Here is a 6,046-nt window from a genome sequence, read left to right on the forward strand (position 1 = left end):
GAAAGTTCAAGTGATACTTAAACATAGTTTGAACAAATTTTAGATTTGTTTAAGACTAGGTTTGTTTCACTTGCATACTTGGTTGCCATTTTAGGTCTCAAAGTGCATTTTCACACATTTTGAACTTTTTGTTAGTTTGTGAGTTACGAACTTACACTTAAGGATTATTTGGTCATTTTGGGTTTTGGGGTTTTGGGGTTTTGGGGTTTTGGGGTTTAGGGTTTAGGGTTTTGGGTTTGGTTTAGGGTTTGGGTTTAGGGTTTGATGGTTTGAGAGGTAGGGGTTGGGTTTCGAGGTTTAGAGTTTTCGAGCTTTTGAGGTTGGGGGTTGGGGTTGGGGTTTGAGGGTTGGAAGGTTTTGGGGGTTTCGAGGTTTGGACTTTTCGAGGTTTCGAGGTTGGTTTTTGGCTTCAGGGTTTCAGGTTCAAGGTTCAAGGTTCGAGGTTCGAGGTTTAGGGTTCAGGGTTAGGGGTATTTAGGGTTTAGTGTTTAGGACTTTGGGTTCCAGTTTCGGGATTGAGGTTTGGGGTTCGTGGTTTGAGGTTTGGGGTACTTTGGGGTGTATGATTTAGGGGTTAAAGTTTAGGATTTATGGTTTGCGATTTCAGATTTCTGGTTTAGGGTGCATGGATCGGTTCGGGGTTCGTGATTTCGAGATTCGGGGTGGAGTGTTTGGGGTTTAGGTTAGAGTTATAGGGCTGGGTGTTATTAGATTCTGAGACGATGACCAATATTAAACAAAGTTTGATACCCAAAATGCATGTAATTCGAATCATAATAAAAAACTCAATATTTCAAACTAATCCATGAATATTCCCTAAATAATAGAAATTGTTATCTCCACCAACAAAGTTTGAAGTTAGGATTACAGGTTTTAGATATCGATTTTCAGGGTTTAGGGGTTTGGGGTTTGGAGGTTTGGGGTTGGAAGGTTTGTGGGTTGGGTTTCGAGGTTTGTAGTTTTTGGGTTTTAGGTTTCGTTTCAGGGTTCAAGGTTGGAGGTTCGACGTTCAAGGTTCGGGTTGGGGTTTGAGGTTAAAGGTACTTTAGGGTTTAGTGTTTAGGATTTTAGGGTTCGAGTTTCGAGTTGATGGGGGATTGGGTTTGGGGTTCAGGGTTCGTGGTTTGGGGTTCGGGGTTCGTGTTTACGCGGTACTTTGGTTACTTTAGGGTTTATGGTTTAAGGGTTAAAATTTAGGATTTATGGTTTACGGTTTAGGTTTTTAGGGGTTTTCAGGGTTTAGGGTGTATGGATCAGTTTGGAGTTCTTGATTTCAGGTCTCAGGTAGAGCGTTTCGGTTTTCAAGTTTCAGGTTTCGAGGTTTTTGGGTTTGGGGTTGGGGGTTTGGAGGTTAGGGGTTTTAGGTTTCAAGGTTTAGACTTTTCGAGCTTTCGAGCTTTCGAGGTTTGTGGTTTTGGGGTACTTTAGGGTTTATGGTTTAGGGGCTAAAGTTTAGGGTTTATTGTTTACGGTTTACGGTTTTTAGGGATTTAGGGTTTCGTGTTTTAGGTTTCGGGGTTTAAGATGTATGGATCGATTTGGGTTTGTGATTTCAGGCTCCGGGTGGAGCGTTTGAGGTTTGAAGTTTGAGGTTTCGAGGTTTTGGGTTTAGAAGTTTTGGGGTTTGGGGGTTTGGATTTTAGGGTTTCAGGTTTCGGGGTTTAGGGTGCATGGATCGGTTCGAGGTTCGTGATTTCGAGCATCGGATGGAGCGTTTGGAGTTTCAAGTTTTGGGTTTAGAGTTTTGGGGTTTGAAGGTTTGGGGGTTTTGTGGTTCTTTGTTGGGGTTCAAGGTTTCAAGGTTCTGTTTCAAGTTTCGTTTCAAGTATGTGTTTCTAAGGGTGGATCTTCTTGAAGATTGTTTTTGCCCTAAACTATTTTATCTTTTAAGTTTCTTTCTTTCTTCTAATCTTCTTTATTTAATCATATCATGTCTTCAAAATTTTCTATGTTATTTTAGAGTAGAAGACATGCATCAAAAACCAAGGAGAGAGTAAAGATCGTGCAAAACTATAAGCAAGAAGAGGAAAAGGGAGCATGCGATCTTTTTATATTTTCTCTTCTATATGGTACTATTTAAGAAAAGATAAATTCAAGAGATAAGAATATGTAAAACTTTTATTATATATATGTGTGTATGGCCTGCTATTATTGTAAAAATAAAAATATGCTTTCAATTGTTTAACTAACAAAAATTTCAGCAAGGTTCAACTAAAGTTCCTACACCGTGCCAAGAACCCCCAACAACAGCGCCATTTGCTTTTATCATTCTCGGAGAATCATTCTCCTGCCCCAAATACACTCCATGTCTTTTTTTATTTGATGATCAACGACTACTTTTTTATTTTTATTATCGGTAAAATGGTAAAAAGAAAATGAAGTTTAACCCCTTCCCCCTACCGTTTTGTGAAGGAGGGTTGCCTGTTCAGAATGAGCGACAGTAATATGCAATATGTAACATCTACTTCATACCTTCTGTTAACTTACACCAAATACTTGATCTCCACCAATATGGTTGCTAACTATGGACACCACAATCACTCTCAAACCCTCCATTCCATCACCAAGAAACAGGTATTTTCGAATTTGACCATGTCTATTTTTGTGGATATTACTTTCTTTTTTTTTATAGTCGTTTGTTACCATGTTGGGGTGTTTGGGTCCAGATTTGCAAGGAAGGGAGTTGACTAAAATAGCTAACTCCTTGTTCGGATCTCGAATTATGAAAATCCTAGTATTAGGAGTTTATAGAGTCTAGTAGAGTATGAGAGGAAAGGGGATAACTCCGGTCAAAGGAGCTATAGGCGCAAAGATATCATTCACAAAAGAGTTTGTTTAGGGGTTTACGGGTCTAGGGTTTAGGGTTTGACTAAATTAAATTGTATTTAGTCAAATTAATTTTGAAATTGTGAAAATATACGTGGATGTATTTTCCACTGCATCTTTTTTTTTTCCATCTCTTTTGAATAATTTTCAAAGTATTTCAACAAGTATAGTTTTGTAACTTCACAAAAAAATAATTTAACAAATATCGTAGTAAATAATAAATATTATAGGAAATTGAGGATTTGAAATAGTGTTTAAGATAGTTAATTTGAGATTTTTAAATACCATTTACTATAGCAAAGGGGTTTAGGGGTTAGGGATTCGGGGTTTACGGTTTTTGTTAGGCTACGGTTTATTTATCAATGGGGTTCATGTTCTAGTTTCTATTTTCTATTTTAAATAATGTACAAGAGAGTTGTGGATTGCCATTGTCCACAAAATCAGAGTACCTTTCATTTATTTTCTCTCTTCAAGCTTTCTCTCAGAGCTAGTTTTTCCCGTAATAACTCCACGAATTTCTAATTTGCTTTTATGTTATCCTTTGTTCTTCTTGTCTTCTTCACATAAAAAAGACGATCAAATTTCTACAAATTATTCTACCATTTCTCCCACAAAAAGTTCGCCCTGTAATTACATTTCTTTGTGTTTTCATTATCCTTTACTATTCTGCCCCTTTTTTTTATTAACCTCTACAAGCCCCCTCGTCTTTTGCCTATTTTTTTTGTAAGAAGGATGTTGAGCCGTGGTTGCCTAAGGGTATCAATTACTAGGAGTGCAATGAAGATAATAGAAAATATTAAAGAGATCATGGACAAAACCACAACAATTATGAAATTAATCATAAACTTCCTTTTCAGGTTACATTCTCTTTCTCTCTTATTTGCTAACTATGTTGCAATATTTTCTTATTTATGTTGTTTTGAAGGTTGCACCATATTATTTTCCATCATTCCTTTATAAGTTAGGCTCTTGTCGAAAAAAATTTCCTTCGACATGGTAATTTTAAGTTATTTATGATCTCAATGTGAAATCACACAAGAATTATTAATTTATGAATATGGTAGATCTTTAGATGTAGATTTTTTAAAAACAAATTTCATATTTTGGTAACTGGTTTTCTTTATTATTTTAATAAATAGGAATCGACTTGCATTTTTTTAGTTTTTTTTTTTTTTTTTGTAAAAATAATGATTTGATTTGTTTGTTTTTAAGTATTGGGTTTGGCAAGATGTGGTTATCTCACATCCATTTTTTTTATAGAAAAGTTTGACTCAAAGACTATAAAAGAAACCTATTTCATTTATTTAGAAATTCTCACTTATAAACATTTTAAGTTTTAGTGTGATTACTCTAATTAAATTCCTTCTGTATTATCTAGTTGGAGAGTGGATAAAAAATGTGAGTGGTTAAAAACTTTGAGAATGTGTTCTTATAATGGGGTCTCTCATGAGAGAGTGTTCTTGTAATTGGGGTCGGGCTTTGAGACTCAAATTAACTACCAAATAGGCAAGACTATGGTTTGGTATTTTTATAAGTTAATTTTGGGTCGAGCATTGTGGACTTTCCATATACGTTTAAAATTTTAAGTGAGAATAAATTATTGCTAGGATTTGAGTAAATAGACGATGGGCCTTTCATTTTGGGCCATAGAGTATAATTTTCGAAATGGATCCAAACGAAGGAGTCACTCATTGTGTGTGTGAACCTGATAAAGCCATGTAGGTTGAAGTTGCATAGACCAATTCTTTCGATCGTGTTGTTGGTTATCATACTTGTATCTTTAAAGTAGTTTGAACGAAAATGGACGATCTGAGACACAAATAGCACTACACCAAAATGAACTTTTAATAGCCCATTATTTTAAATGGGATGTGGAAAAGAACAACAAAGAAAAAGCGGGAAATAAATATTTAAGTTCCCTCTAAATATTTTCCCCCATTTTCGGCCTCTTTCAATCTAATTCATTTTGCTCTCTAGTGCGCTCTAGCACGACTACGAAAGCCACGTTGAAACCCAACACAACGACTGCGATACCCTGCCTCTCACGATTGTTTCACAACAACATGCTGATCTCTCACCGTCGTCCACATTGGTTTTGCTTAGGGTTCGTCGTCTACCAGCCCATCCTCTGCTACTGTTAGACACTTGAAGCTAATGATTCAAGGTTAGTCTTTCTTCTTCCTTTCTTCTACCTCGTTTTTATGGTAAGTGCATTGAATGGAATATCACAGTATATAAACTCTTTTCACCATTCCAAACTCTGAAATATTACTGTTGACCCAAATAATTTATCCACCATACTGTAGATCTTAAGTTCCACATCCTCTAACAACCTCTGCTTACTATCTCTTTGCATCAACAACAATGTAAATACCTTCCAACTTCTATGCTCTCCTCGGTTATTGTCTCTTAATTTATGGGTAAGCTATTTTTCTATAGAAAAGTAGTTGGTGTGAAACAACCAATGGTCTGCATCAACTTCTATTTCATGAGCTTCGTAAACAAGTTTGGCATCAATACAATGTACTTTGGCTTTGACTTTATCTGTTTTCTTGTTGTACTGTATGTAGTTCAATTTTTGTCCTTTCGTGAATGCTGATTGTTCATATTTGTAGCATTAGATGGAAGAAGGAATTGTAGGGACATTAATAAAGAACCTTGTGACGTCATTTTTTTTAACTATCTAATTGAATAAATTGTAATGTTGGACAAGTAGAGTGCTTAGAATTAAATTTCTAATAATGATCCGCCAACTATTTAAGTCAAACAAGAACTGGATTTTACAACTTCAACTTTTATACACTACTTCTAACTTCATGGGACAAACACACCCTACAAACTCATACTAACATACAAATTATGGAGAGATTATGAAATTCTATATTTAAGAGTTTGGTAACAATTTTTTTTCCACTTGGGACGTAGTTGAAAACCTATTTCGAGATAGATACATTTTAATATTTTTTATATCTTTCGAGATAAGATATAAAATATTATTAAAATTAAGGTGATTCATTTTTTTATCTTTTATACATTTTTTTTATTTCACAAATGTATTTTTTTTGTTCTTGATGTATGATAATTTTATAAATTTTATTTGTTGACTTTTTTTTTTTAATTCTAATAACCGATAAGAAGTATATGTTTATGGATTATTTAAACTTTTAATTATTTTCATTCATAAGTAATATTAAAAAGAATATGGATTATTATTATTGCC

At 34.7% G+C, this 6,046-nt stretch overlaps 1 long non-coding RNA gene across 1 annotated transcript in view; it reads left to right on the forward strand.

The window, feature by feature from the left end:
• Positions 1-2,114, forward strand: part of LOC116406224 — a 38,735-nt gene extending 36,621 nt beyond the window's left edge. The window contains exon 5 of the long non-coding RNA XR_004219259.1: positions 1,966-2,114. This is a non-coding gene — a long non-coding RNA (uncharacterized LOC116406224). The remainder of the gene's footprint in view (positions 1-1,965) is intronic.
• Positions 2,115-6,046: the final 3,932 nt, after the last annotated feature.

The sequence above is a fragment of the Cucumis sativus genome, unplaced genomic scaffold, assembly GCF_000004075.3.
Source record: "Cucumis sativus cultivar 9930 unplaced genomic scaffold, Cucumber_9930_V3 scaffold76, whole genome shotgun sequence".
In the NCBI taxonomy this organism is placed as follows: Eukaryota; Viridiplantae; Streptophyta; class Magnoliopsida; order Cucurbitales; family Cucurbitaceae; genus Cucumis; species Cucumis sativus.